This window comes from Sturnus vulgaris, chromosome 2, assembly GCF_052056855.1.
Source record: "Sturnus vulgaris isolate bStuVul1 chromosome 2, bStuVul1.hap1, whole genome shotgun sequence".
NCBI classification, from domain to species: domain Eukaryota; kingdom Metazoa; phylum Chordata; class Aves; order Passeriformes; family Sturnidae; genus Sturnus; species Sturnus vulgaris.
Window position 1 is genome coordinate 86297563 of NC_142244.1, and position 14721 is coordinate 86312283.

General features: G+C 41.9%; 1 protein-coding gene across 2 annotated transcripts in view; it reads right to left on the reverse strand.

The window, feature by feature from the left end:
- The window catches only part of JADE3 (jade family PHD finger 3), a 63910-nt gene extending 56395 nt beyond the window's left edge, over positions 1 to 7515 (reverse strand). Inside the window, exon 1 of one of the 2 annotated variants that reach the window (XM_088159935.1) lies at positions 7494 to 7515. The gene's annotated coding sequence lies outside the window, so the exon portion shown is untranslated. The remainder of the gene's footprint in view (positions 1 to 7493) is intronic. The other variant, XM_088159934.1, reaches the window with a different exon arrangement.
- Positions 7516 to 14721: the final 7206 nt, after the last annotated feature.

Sequence of the window (14721 nt, forward strand, 5' to 3'; positions counted from 1 at the left end):
GGGGATGGCCAAAGGGAGACTACAAAGACATCAAAGACATGGACGGCTGAGAGAGGTAAGAACTACAAATCACGTTCAAGTTCTCATCTGCAATTGAGGCACTACTTTTTCCCTTAAATTTCTTCAGACTTTTTTTTCCAACTCTTAACTCATTCATACTTCAAAAATGGACTAATTCAAATGTAGAAGTCAAGCACACAGAAGTGAACACAAAATCTGAAAAGAGAATGAAATGGCACCTGCAAAAGCTACTAGATTTCAGTAACCTAAATTAATGCACATCCCTGTTCGCTGTTACATATAGAGGCTTCTGAAAATCTAGAACAAGTACATAGAAGATGCCAAACAAAGGATCTAAGACAGCACTTAAGCCAGATTAATCCACGTAATGGGAGTCACAGGGCTCTAACTGATACTGAGCTGATTGGCAGGAGTATAAGCTTTCTAATAACTTATGTCCCACCTTCTGAAGTTTTATGGCATTTACAGAGGAAGAAAAATGAAGACATTATGCATCAGATCCATATATATTCAGTTTTAAGCAACAGAGGAAAGACTACTAAGAATACTAAGCACTGAAACAGAGTTTAACATTCTCTTTCATGGAGCTCAGGGCAGAGTTCCCTTTTCTACAGTATTATACCACAGATATTCTGTCTCTGAATAGGTGTATATAACCAAATATCAAAACTGCAGAAACACACATGAATGTAACCTGCCAGTCACTGGCAAAATCTCATTCAGTTCCCATTTTAAGTAACCTCTGTACACTAGCTGTATACATAAGTATTTGGATCAAAAATATGCTTACTACTAACTTCAGCAAATTTAGGCATTTGAAAAATACCTGAATAAAGAACAACTTTCACAATTTTCATAAAATATCACTGGAAATTATGGTATGATACATTAAAAAGTACAAAATTACAAGAATCAAAATGAAACCACCTGAATTTATGGATACCAGTTGCAAAGGGCATACAACATCATTTTGCATCATTTCTATTTATATAAAAATACGGAATTATTTCATCCCACGGTTTTTTCCATCTTTTTATTTTTTGGCCCAAAAAAGTGAACAAGCACTAACCAAAGAAAGAGAAGAAAATTAGTATCTGTTATACAGGCATAATATTTTGAAAAAATATCTTCCAAAAAAGAATCAGTACCATAAGAAGTGGTGAATTTTACTTCCTAGGTATGCCAACACCCATTACAATATTTTTGTTCATAAACATGTACCATTTATTAAGATCAACTTTTTGGTTCCTCCCTCACGTTCTGCTGCAGAGCTGCAAGTTCAAATTTGTCAAGCAAAATGCTTCGCTTACTTCTTAGGATTGCTCATTTCATGCTACAATGGAAATGATTACATTGTTAACATAAGGAAGACTGCAATTTCATTATCAGGTTTAAGTATCTCCCTTTCAGTTACTTAAATGACAGGCAATTTGATTTTTGCAAAAGAACACAACTGCTCTTGAATTAGGCCCAAGCCAAGAGTTGCTAGAATTCCCCCAAACAAGATTAACGATGTCAAAGTGTAGCAGCAGCACTGACAACCAGTACCCCTTCCTTTTTCAGAGCTCCGGTCAGCAGTTTTTGAAATAAAAAACACAGAAAGCTGACATAAAAAGCTATTATCTGTGCTTGAAATGAGCATTTTTTTTTTCCTCCCTCCTATCAAACAACATCTAACAAGTTTACATTGCACTGCAGAGTAATCACTCGTTATCACTATTTCAGTCACTATTTTCCAGCTGGGAAAAGAGTCTATTAGCATGAAAGCAGGAAGAGGAGCACCACTTTATTACCGCTCTTTCTATCTAAGTATTAATAAAAGTGGGAGAGGTATTAGTCCTACCTCTCTGCTGAGGTTCCTTCTGGCCAGATAATTGCTGAGCCTGTGTGTCTCTAATGCTGAGTATTTATTTCCATGTATGTCTAATACATACTGAGTATTTCAGCTCCACAAAGTCTTTGGTTGGCTCGTTTTTTCATTAAAACCAAAACCTGGACAGGACATAGGCACTGTTTCCTATGATGAGTCCTCTACAGCCACTTTGATATCAAAACCTGCAAATTAACACTGAGAGAGTATTAAATAAATACAAGCAGTTTAAAGCAGAACAAATGAAGAGAACTAAACAACACAAGGAGTCCCACTAGGGACATTTGTTTCCTCCCTTGACAGGGTACACATTTCTTCTATACACTTGTGTATTTAGTGGTTCAAGTCAGGTTTTCTGACATGTCAGTAGATAGAAAATACTACCATTTTATTCTGCTATACTTGATATGTAGGGGAAGGTTTAAATATTTGCACACTAAAAGTAATAATTTTCTCAATATCACCATGGTCTATAGAGGAAGCATTATTTAAAAACTGTCTGGTCTGTTAAACCAAAAACTTAAATTTTTAAGCAGTATGAATGAAAGCTTATAGTTTAGTTATGGTTTTCAAGGGCTTGTGAACAGCCATGTTACTGTAACTCTTGTCTAACACTTGTAGTAAATCCATCACTTATCTACAGATTTAAAGAATTTCAGTAATTCACTATTATGTGATAAACTATATAGCACAATTAAAAGACAGCACCCAGGCAGAACTTCTATGCAGTTCTCCTCTCACTATTCTGTCATCAACCCAACAGCATATTCCAAAACAAGAACTACCTGAAAATATAAAACACAGCTTGGAAAACTCTTCATAACACAGTCATACAAAATTAACTACTTGCAGTAAATGTTCCTGGTCAGTTGTTTCACTTTGCAGCACCTGGTGTGTGGAGTATCACCCCTCCCTTTGGATGATCTCAGGCATCTCAGTCTCTACTCACCCACTGCACTGCACTAACCCTTGGAAGCTGTTGGACCTGCTGTGCACCAAACCACTTGTGCAGGCATGAAACTGCTCTCTAGGACATGAGCAAGAGGCTAAGCTTTTCACCAGCAAAGGCTATCAACAGTCAGGAGCTTTAAGCAGGTAAGACAGACCCTCAGAAAATATTCAAGCAAGGACTTTTTAGAAAAAGATGGGAAAAAAGGAAAAAGGAAAGAAAAAGGGCTGGGGGAAGCCCAGAGCAGTAGATTAGCAAAATAATACATAATTCCCTCAAGACTGTGTGAAAGCATATTCAGTTTAGCAACCAGTCAGGCATGTGTATAAACCTGTTTTTTAACATCTCCTAGAGCTCTAATTAAAACACAAAGAGACATTAACGACACGATATGTTATGTTCACCATTGAATTCAATAATCAAGAAACACAGCTCTTAAAGCTGTAACAGGTGTACTTTGAAGAAGAATAGCACTCCAAAGTTTTCAAACAAAGTTTAACAAGCTAAGGCAAGCATACCAGTATTTAACCCAGGAGAAAGTCTGAATAAATAGCATCAGCAGTCACGAGCTTATCCTCCCACCTTCTCCTGCTTCTCTGAAGAGGGCGACTAAGCAAGTGCCAGTGGAGCCTCCGCAGTCATGCTCACAGCTCGGGGTCTCTTCCATTCCTTTAAATCCAAGTAAAGCCTCATTAGAGCTCTACAAATGTAGGAGCTTTCCTTAGGTCCAAAATCACGCATCCCAGACTGCTGTAATCCCCAAATTCTTGGTCTCCTACACACTGAAATAAGATATTAAATGTTGGAAAAGTTCAGATTTCAAGTACCCAGAGAAGGGCAACTTGGAAGCCAATGAATATGAAAGAGTGAACAGCCTAGGGAAACAGGGAGGTGCTTGGTAATTACAGCGGCATCTCTCCACAGAGGGCAACACCCGGTTTGTCACAATGTATTTCTGAAACTTCTTTGCCAGATACCTTCTTGTAGTCAAAATAAGTTGAAGTATCAATAAAATAGTATCTATAGACACAATTTTTAGGTGTTCTGCAATTGTATCTAGAAAATAGCACAAAGAAAAGTACTTTTAAAGTGACAGGTGTAATTGATCATTTCACATGAATAAATATAAAAGAAATCAATTCTCAAATCAAAACTCTGTTCTTTTCATTAGCAGCATTAAAGTAAGCTATATGCTAAAATGGAAAATTTCATACAGTTATATCACTTTTCAGAGGTGCCATCAAGCCCTCCAAATCTCCAGCATCTCCCACTCCCACCTGACCCAGCCTCCGCCAGCACAAAACCTGCCAGGGCCTTGACATAACATTTTGTACATCAGCTCTTGAAGATGCAAATAGCATCTGTTGGCTTCCATTACATAAATACCCTCGATAAGAGCTATTATTAACTTGTTAGTTTCCATTTTAAGTAAAGTATGTAAAAATTGCATTTATGTCTCCAATTACATGAAGCCTCGAGTGTTACAGGCATTTCAAATCTTCGGAAAAAAGAAACAGCACACAATTTCAGAGGTTCCCCTCTCCATAGAATTGAAAAGACCTCAAGTCCCCTTAGCTATAGCTCCCACAAAAATAGTGGGAGTGGAGAGATTAAGGAGCATGTTCAAATAGCAAGTTTTGACTCAGTCCATTTCTATCTATAAAAAAAAGAAGTCACCAACCAAAACACAACACCACCACTGATCTAGACAAAACAGAGACAATGATACCTATACTTATCAGAATATTAACTTTTAAATTTCAGTTGAATACAACGTTCTTTGCTATGAAATTGCCTGGTATTTTCTGAAGAGTGGGCACAACACTGCACCATCAAACCCATTCAAGTAACAGCCCCTCAAAGTACATACCAACTTCTGAAGGAGACTTCTAGGGACTAAAGGAGAAAGACAAACCACAGAAACAGATGTTTACACGACATTACCATCCATGGATGATAAAAGATGCGCTACAAAAATGGGTGCACATTCCTTCTCCAGATGCGTCCCATGTCTTGCTAAGCTAACCAAAAATATGCAGGCACCATACCCTGCTTCTCACCCACTGGGGCATGATAGTCAGAAATTAATTACAGATTGAAATAAGCTACCTAAATAGACCACAGAGAACACTGTACAAGTGTCTCAAATTCAAGTCAGCTTGTACAGGGTTTAGCTTTACTTCTCCCCATCACATCTAACAAATTCAGCCATTTTCACCATGGTCTTGGACACCTGCCAACACACTAACCAGGAGCTGAGGTCACCAGTCAAGACATCTCCCAGGCCAGCTGCAGCAAGCTCTTGGGGAAAATGTTCTACAGCATTCAGCATGGGGTAGCTACTACAGTGACCTTGCACACGTCTCTGCCCATGTGTTTATATATATAAAACTACACAGGTAAAAATAATACTGAATTGAAGATAAAAAGGCGTCATATAAGTTCTTCTCCATAAGCAAATCATCCAGGTCTATGAAAAGCATGTATAGTTTAAAAATCAAAACAAAAAGCCCAAAACAACCCCAGGTATCCCAATAAATCCCAAATACAAACTTCCTGATTGTCTGCCACTGAGAGGAAGTCCACAGAGCCGCAGAGAAGAAAACAGCTGGGTTTGTTCTAACACTATACTGAGATCTATCTAGCCCAGGCACTTATATTCACAGCAGATTTTCATGGTTTTAATGAGATCCCAAATGAACATACATCCTTGCCAATAAATGCCACTGCATATGCTCCTAGATCAGCTCTCTAGCAAACCTTTGCAAGTATCTGCTACACGCACGTAACACAAATATAAGAAAAAAAGACCTACAGCCAGACCCAACTCAGAGGAATTTTTCCCACTGGGGGCGGGAGACTTGTTCTGTACAAGGAACCTAGAAAGAGGAAACATCAAAGGAGGGATAGGTAACAGAAACAGTTCTGCTATTTTGATTACTTTTACTGCATCTAAAGTCCAAGTATTACAAATAAAGCTTTCTTCTGCTCTCTGCAATTAAAACAAGGCATGTCATGGCTAGTCTGAAAAGAGGTCAGAAGTTCAGTTAAAAAAGAAAAACAACAAAACAACACAAACTTTAGATCCTAGAAGTACCAATTTGCTTTTACTTTGAAAAGGTACATTCTTAACTAAAGAGACTTCAAATTGCATTTTCTCCCATTGGTAAGTGCAGGTAAAGACTTTTCTGATATCTCCTTAAGGAACACTGTGGCAACCTTGAAAGTTATGCAAACGTGCCTTCATCCAGGTCGACCTTTCTGGCCTAAGGCTCTCACATTTTCAAGCCAGCTCTCTAACCATCACTATGATGCGGTCTCACTGTATAGAGATGAGCAGGTGTGCTCGAGATGCTCTACAGAACAGCCCACAACAAGCACCAACCTGATGTTAAAAAGTCAGCTGCTGATTAAGCATCTTGCAAGCACCAGGACAAAACACATTGCTCTTAATCTTTCAGTTTTAGTGCAAAGGCTCCTTTACAGTAACAGAGAGGCACAACAGCTTTCAAGTATCTAGTGTGTAGTAATTGAAGGTTTTCTTATCGCACTTGGATGTTGTCTTCAGCATCCCTTTCCTCCTGAACATGAAAAAAACCATAGAGCTTTGAAGTACAGCACAAATTTAGTGATATTTTAATAAAAATACACAGGTATTCATTACAACAATTTGCAAACAATAGCCGAACTCCTCAAGTAACTACAAATGCTTATTATAAAATAATTCTAGTTAAAAGACAGAAAAAAGTGGCGTTTATTTGCCTGTTAAGATGTATTTTAGGGTGCCCTATACCAAATTCTCCCATCAATCATCCCATTATTATTTGCGAGCGTTACTTTTTCTACATCCACAGCCGCTAACCACACCGGTCGCGGTGCATCCGTAGAACGAAGCCATGCCTTTGCAGAAAGATGAACAGCATTAAAGCAAACACCGCGCAAGGGAGGAAGGTTTAATCTGCAGAAGTGAAGTCGGGACCTTCCCGCTCCTCTGCCTACAAGCACAGGGGGCACTGGGGCGCCATCCGCCCCCGCCGCTCCGAAAAAAACTTACCTTGGCGGCGCGGCCGGGCAGGCGGGAGGGCTGCGCTAGCGCTTCATTGTCAAACTCAGTTCTAGCAAGTTCCTCGACATACCGGCGGAGCGGTGCTCGGCGGCGGACAAGCGCCCGGCTGTCTGTCTGTCTGTCTGTCTGCCCGCCCGCCAGCCACGCCCAGCCGCGCTCCGCAGGGCCCCGCCGGCTCGGGCACCGCCGGGTCGCCGCCTCTCCGGGCTGCAGCGAACAAAAGGGCGCTTGGCCGGGGGTCGCCCGGCCCCTGCCGCCCCCCGCGGGTGCAGCTCCCGCCCGGCTCCGGAGCCGCCGCAACTTTTCCCTCCGGACGCGGTCGGGGCCGCAGCACCCGCACCGGACGGGCTGCCCGCCCGCCGCCCCCAGCGCGGCTCCGCGCGCTCTCCGCCGGTGCCCCACGTACCCGCAGCGCCCGCCGCCTCCCGGCGCTCGCCGCCGCTTCCTCCTCCTCCTCCCTCCCGCCCGGCCTTGGCGCCAAACGCCGCCGCCGCAGGCCCGGCGCCTCCCCCGCACAGGCCCGGCGCGGCGGCCCCGGCGCCCGCCCCCCGCCCCGCCTCCATGCGGGCAGCCCGGGCCGCACTCACCTCCCGCCGCCGGCCCGGCCCGGCGCGCCGCCGCCTCCTCCTCCTCCTCCTGCCCTGCTCGCTGCCGTGGGCGGCCGCGGCCGTCAGGGCTGGCGCTCCCGCCGCGGCGGCGGCTCCTGCTGCGGGTGCTGCTGGTGCCGTCCCGCGCCGGCGCGCATCGCCCCCGCCCGCCCGGGCCCGTGGCCGGCGGCGGCTCCCGCCCTGCGTGCCGGCTGCTCGGCGCGCCCGCAGCCCAGCCCGCTCCTCCTCCGGCGGCAGCGGCCGCACAAGAGCCCTATTGTATTATTGACACTGCTGGGCTCCAGGCCCCGCCTCTTCCCCTTCCCTCCCTGCCCGCGCCGGGCCTTCCTGCCAGCTGCGCCGGCAGAGCCTCCCCCCGCCCGGAGAGCGAGCGGGAAGCGGACGGCGGGGAAGGAAGAGGGGCAGCGGGTCTGGTGAAGGTGTGGAGCACACGTTCTGTGAGGAGCGGCTGAGGGAGCTGGGCTCGTTCAGCCTGGAGAAGAGGAGGCTTAGGGTTGACCTTATGACTTTCTACAACTACGAAAGGAGGCTGTAGCCAGGTGAGGGTTGGCCTCTTCTAGGCAACCAGCGACAGGATAAGAGGGCACAGTCTAAAACTATGACGGGATGTTTAGGTCGGACATGAGAAAGAATTTTTTCACAGAAAGGGTGATTAAATATTGGAATGGGCTGCCCAAGGAGGTGGTGCAGTCACCATCCCTGGAGGTGTTTAAGGAAAGGCTGGACCTGGCACTCAGTGCCGTGGTCTAGTTGACATGATGGTATTTGGTTATGGGTTGGACTCGATGCTCCCAGGGGTCTTTCCAATCTAATTCATCCTGTGATTCTGTGAAGGGGCTGGAAAGGAAGGTCACGGACTCAGCGCTTCCAGTGGGTGTCAGGGGCTGAGGTGAGACAACCATACCTGAAAGCAGAAACAGGAGCTGGCTCCCGCCGCTCCCATGTGTTATTCTTCCCTTTGCCAGTTCAGAAGATGAGCCAAGGGACAATGCCTGGTCTTCATCCCTGAAGCCTCTGACTACTGATACTCAGCTTTGGACTGGGAATCTAGTGGCAGGGATAGAGGTGTCCAGGCACCTCAACACATCCCTCTTACCTTCCAGCAGCTTCTGAGGGCACAGCGCACCCATCTCAGCCCAGTCCAGCATTAAACTGAGAACATATTGCCTAAGTGGCACAATTTGTAAAATAATGAACATAAAGTTTACCTTAGAGCAGCTTTCAGCCAGCTATCAGTGTTAATCATTCAGCCCATGACATTGAAACAACATTAGGTAGAAAGCACAGTAGGAAGCATCAGAATAAAGGAAACAGTGGCAAAAATTCAGCAAACCTCCTCCATTGTTATGCCCTACACCCACACTCATTTCTCATACTGCTGTTACCAAGTATTGCTTGCATCAAACCCCCTGGAAACCCCTTTTGCCTTCCTTACCGGAAGGACTTCTGCAAAGAGTCTTAGCTGGAGATCATCCTTTGGCTGCTGCAGCCTCATTTCTCCATGCACACAGTAGCTGAGGCATGGAAGGGCTATGGAACCTGGGGACTCAAATCTGGGGTACAGGCCTTCTCCTGAGGCCAGGCACAGATAAGAAACAGCAAGATTATAATAAGCAGTACAAAGGAGAAAAAGGAAGAGATAAGCAGTAAGCATGGAAAGGATAGTTTGGCATGCCTGAGCTGTATTTCTACAGTGTTTCCTGACAGCAGCCTAAAGATGAAGAGAAACAGATCATAAGAAAGGAGACACTGTTTCCGCCAAATATTCCATCTAGCTCAGCCTAGCCTCCCACCTACCATGACTCTACCAAGTCATGGGCACCTCGCACTGACTTCCTCTTGGCCCATGTGGGCATCCACAGATACTTCCCCTGAGTACTCTCCAAGCTTTCAAGTACTTAATCACATTTCCCAAGCGGTGTGTGGAGCGTCTGTTTTTAGTAACCCTCAACAAATCACTTCTCCAAGTACTTGTCCAAGTCAGCTCTCACTGAATTCTTGTAGGCTTCTGACTGTAAATCACTGCTGGCAAGGACTTCCATGCATCTACTACCTGCTGCAAAATGAAAATAGTCTTTTTCCTTTGGAATAACTGGTTCATATTCCTGAGTGTAATATGAGGCATAGCTTTCTACAAGTGCAGTTAGACCACAACTAAACAGCAGTGCTGAACATATGACTTCCTTCACACACCAGCAATTACCTCATTTGCCTTCAGTTCATTTACCTGCCAGAAAAGCACTCTAGCAGCTTGAGAAAACCACAATATCGAGTAAAACACCAAGAATGCTGCCCCTACTACTGCCACTTGTGGAATGCTCTATATCCAACTAGATATAGATGTAGTGGACCAGGCAGCAGGGCAGGCAATATTGCATTTAAGACAAGAGATTTGAAGACCCAAATGAAGGGAATTTAGAGTGATAAAACCAAGTTCATGAACTGAAGACCTGTTTTCTAGTCATAAAATAAATAAAGTCTGATTGAGTTAAACTAAACAAAAACGATTTTCAAGTACCAATATTTTCATTAGGATTTCAGAACAATTTCTATTTTTTCAGTGTCCATGAAACCTGCTTAGTAAAGTATATATATACATGCATATAGTGTTTAAAGTATCCATAATTCTGAAAGACAATAAAAAAATGTATATTCCAATCGGTGAAGGAAACATTCCGACAAGAAGTTTCCTGCTAGATTACTTTATATATGAGTGACCTCATCAGGAGCAGATGCACCCAAACCAGGAAAGGTGCTTAGCAGCTATCTTCATTTCCCATGTCTGGAATCACACACATCTCCCTACACTGGCTGTCACATGTCAGGAGAAAATGACACCCAAGCTTCTAATTCTATGTACATGGTGGGCTCATAGGCAAAAGATAAATAACATAGGGAAACTCATATCAGAAAGTCTGTGGGGCTACAAATTTCAATAAATGCTTTACATTCACTGTGTATTTCTATAGGAACACCAAGCAAGATGAATAAATAGGAAGCAGATTGTACACTTTTTTTGTTGTTCTTTTTAAAGACGTATGCAGCACAGTTTCTACATTTGCTCTCAAAAGGATGAACTACAGATGCTCTTATGCACCTAGAGAATATAAAGAATTTACAAAGCCAGATGTTAACATGTTGATAAAATGTAGCACAAACAGGAAGTCTTCCCAAGGGCAGAATGAACTGGAAACTAGAAGAGGTATGATCAGGGCAAAATAATGTATGCACATACACCATACCCAAGTTGAACCAACTCCTAACTCAGCTGTACAAAAGCTGCCTGTGGTATATTAGGATATTAAGAAAGTTAGACTGCAAGTAGCGTTTAACATTTGAGAAGATGGTCATGCAGAGTTTAACACGGATCTGAGGCACAAAAGAAGCACCTCTAACTGAAATACCTAGAAGTACTCCAGTGAATTTCAACAACAACAACAACAATAAAAAGGTGTGGGGTTTTTTTTAATACTGCATCTGCTATCGTTGATCAGATGCCAGAGAAGAAAAAGACAAGTATGTCACAGAGGAGTAGTCAGGGGAAATAAGCATTGGAAAGGGCTGGTAAGTTAATTCAAACCCCTTACCTCCAAGTCTTTGTGGCATTCCCAGCCTGCACACAGAAGCCTCCATGGCCAGTGATTCTAGTTGACTCTGATTAAAGAAATACACAGATACCAAAGGCTAGTATACCACTTTTCTTTGAAATGCAGAGGTGCTGCATAAAACTCCCTTTATCAGCATAGCAGATACCGTTGATGAAACCTTGATACAATGTCCTAGAAACCAGAGCAAGTATTGGCAGTTACTGGCAAGAGACAGGAAAGCTTAACTCTCTTTATTTTCCTTTCACAGTGACCAAAACTATTGAACTGTTACCATAAAGCACAAACGTGCACCTGCAAACAAGAGTATTAATTATGACTGCGGAGAAAGTTTCATTCTTCTGTGGAAAAAAAATGCAAAGCAGAATCTCAGATAAGGATGGCTAGCCATCTTTAAACCCTTGTGACTAAAAATGTTTCTGATACTTACTAGTAGAAACAGAAGCAAAGAACAGTCAGAGCTTCAAAAGATAGTCTTTAAACACTGAATCCAATCTTTTAGTACTTGTTGGGGCAGCTATCAAAAGATGCCCTCAGGTCATAGTACGGCCCTTCCATTTTATGTCCTATAGGACCCTATAAAGTGTTGGGTTTTTTTGTGGAGGGACTTTAGAAATGGGGAGGAAGATCTTCCTTCATAAAAAGATCAGCACATTCAGACAAAAAAAAATTGTACTTTCACAATCATGAACCTTTTACTCTCTTAAGAGCAAAATGTACCAGCTTCACTTCCCAGGAAGTGACAAGTTCAAAGTTCTGGGCTTAGGGAGATCTTTGATTTATCTTTCTCCTTCTAAGACAGTAGCACAGAATGGAGAGGGCTGCCAGTAGCTTTCAAAACTGATTTGTATTATAGTTCCATACCTTAAATGCATGGAAGTAAGTACCTAAAAAAAAAAAAAAGTAAAAAAAAAAAAAATCAAATAATACATCTTATGCTTGAATTAGTAAGGAAATAAAATTGCCTAAAAGACCTGGAAAGTTAGCTGCCTCTCTGGTGATGTAGATCAGTTTGGGGGAAATCTCACCACAGCAGACAGCATCTGTGTAGGTAGAGAAGAGCAGGGCTGCTGCTCCCTTCACAACTCAGAAGTCACAGCTCTGTGGTCACCCCACCTTCCCCTATCCCCCAAAAATAAAAGTGTAGATTCTCGCACAAGTCTATGAACTGTGACTTCACTACCACAATAGTTGTGCTAAAATGAAGTTGGAAAAGCAGAGAGATACATTCCACTGTTATCTAGCACAGTCCTTTGAACTACCCGTACTGCAGAGGTGCTTTGCCTTAAATTTAGCTTCATCATTTGGGTAGAACCTATAATAGCCTTTGCAGTTTGGGAACATCAGACAAACACTCATTTAAACACTGTTCAACAGCCTTTTAACATCACTGTAATTTCCTATCAACTTCTCCTGTTGTTTGAAGGACAAATTTTCTACAGTTGTTTTAGCAAAAGGATACAAACAAAATCCACAGATATTTGAAAGATCTCCTAGACCCTTGCAGCACTGGCAATTTTAAAGCCTTGAGCAATTGGAAAGAGGATGACTTATACTTTCATATGCTGGTTATATTGCTTAATATACATTCTGGGAAAATACTCAGATACTCTGGCCATGAAATCATACATAGCTGGGGATTATCACTAAATTCATTTAAAAAATTTAAAGAAAAGGAATGAGCAGTTGCACATTTTTCTTTATGTACTCAGAAAGATTCAGAGTTCTTTTAAAAGCTTCTCTCACTTCCCCCTCCTTTTCTTCTCTCTTACTCATAAGCAGTGATGAGTACATGTGCCTCAGGAAGACTCCAACCACAAACATTACCAGCAATAGTCTTACGGCAACTGGGTATTCTGAAGAGATGAAAGCAGTAAAAAGCATTCTTCTATCAAACTGGACATCAAGATATTAATGTCTGGACTGTTAATGCTCCATGACTCTCAGGCATTCAGCTAATCCTCCTGCACATCCTGTTTTTACCAGGTTTGATGTTTGCAAAGTTTTGCCATATGTACATGGTTGTGTTGAGAGACAGAGCTCAGAATAGACAGCTTTAGGAAAAAAGCTCCAGGATGGCAATACAGCAAATGATTACTTTTCAGAAATTGTTATCCTCAGCAAATTACTGTAGCTTATACTGCAAGCCCTGCAATCAATGCCCAGGGAATGGGGTGGATTCCCAGAGTCCTTAGAACATTTACTGCAGCAAAATGCAGAGCTACAACACGCACCTTCAGGAAATGCTACAGCCCATTGCACCATCCCACTCAAATCCATGGATGCTAGAGACAATACTTGCAATCAGCACTTATTCATAGCTTTTTAAACTGCTGGACTAGAATTTATGTTTTTGATCAGATTTAAATACACCTCAGGAGAGACGTTCCTGCAGACCTCCAAAGACCTATGTCACCCTTGTGGATTCAGGAGGCTTATTCATTAATTCAAAAAAGAAATGGCACAAAGGTCCCAATGAGTCAACAAGGAACTTGATAGCAAAAGACCTAGAGTTTAGGAATTAATCAGGCAGGCAAGTGGGCTGCTCTTAGGTATTAAAAGATTTATTTCACTATATCCTGCATTAAATTTTTAGGAAAACAGCCTGTGAAATCAACATATTTTAGAAGATACTATTATCAACACTGATTTAAATTTGTGCAGAATACTGAATTCTGTATTAATAAAATCTAAATACTTAAAAGCCAGCATTTAAATAAGAAAATATTCAGCTACAGAGTCATGCTTAAGTCAGTAAAACTTTTTTCCCTTTATTAGTTAGAATGACTTAAGCATGTATTTTGTAATAAAAGATTAAGACTGCTTTATGGAATTGAAAAAAATCTGTCCAAGTGCAGCCTAGTACGTGGATTAAAGTCATGCAAAAAATGCATGTATATTAGACATGACAAAAGACAGTGGGTGTTCTTCTAGCAACTGAGGCACAGATACTTCTTCATGTTCTTATTTAAAGAAGTGATTGGTAAAAATGATGAAAATACTTAAGGGCAGCTTTGCTATGACTCAGACACTACATAAAAATAAAAGATTATTAGGCAACTTGGATCCAACAGGGGTAACAAGATGGTTTTTAAATTGTAAAATTGTACAATAAAAGTGAAAGGTAAACCAAAAGCTTTGATACTTTAAAGCTTCACAATTTTACTCAATGTATTCAAAAGACAATTGTATTGATACAGTACTTTATGTTCTTTCCAAACATTTATGCTTCGTGACTCAGCTTGAAAGAGTCACATTACTGACCAGTTTAAAGCCATATTTGGAAATTTATTATATATGTTTACCTATTTTCAGAAGGATTTTACTGGTTTTCAGATATTAAATGGACCTACTTTCTAAATCAACAATTTTACTACTATAACCACCACAATCTCTAACTGAGGAAAAAAATCTCTGCTGTCAAAAAATCACCTTTTTCAGAGGATGAATGCCTAAAGAGTTAATGCTTGTTTTCGATTAGCTATGAGTATCTATTTCAAGATATATCCCTGTTTAAACATGGAAATCAGTTTTTCTACCTAATAAAATGTAATTATATTTTTCAATATACTATTATTTTTAAAAGTCTTCAGAGTCCAGAG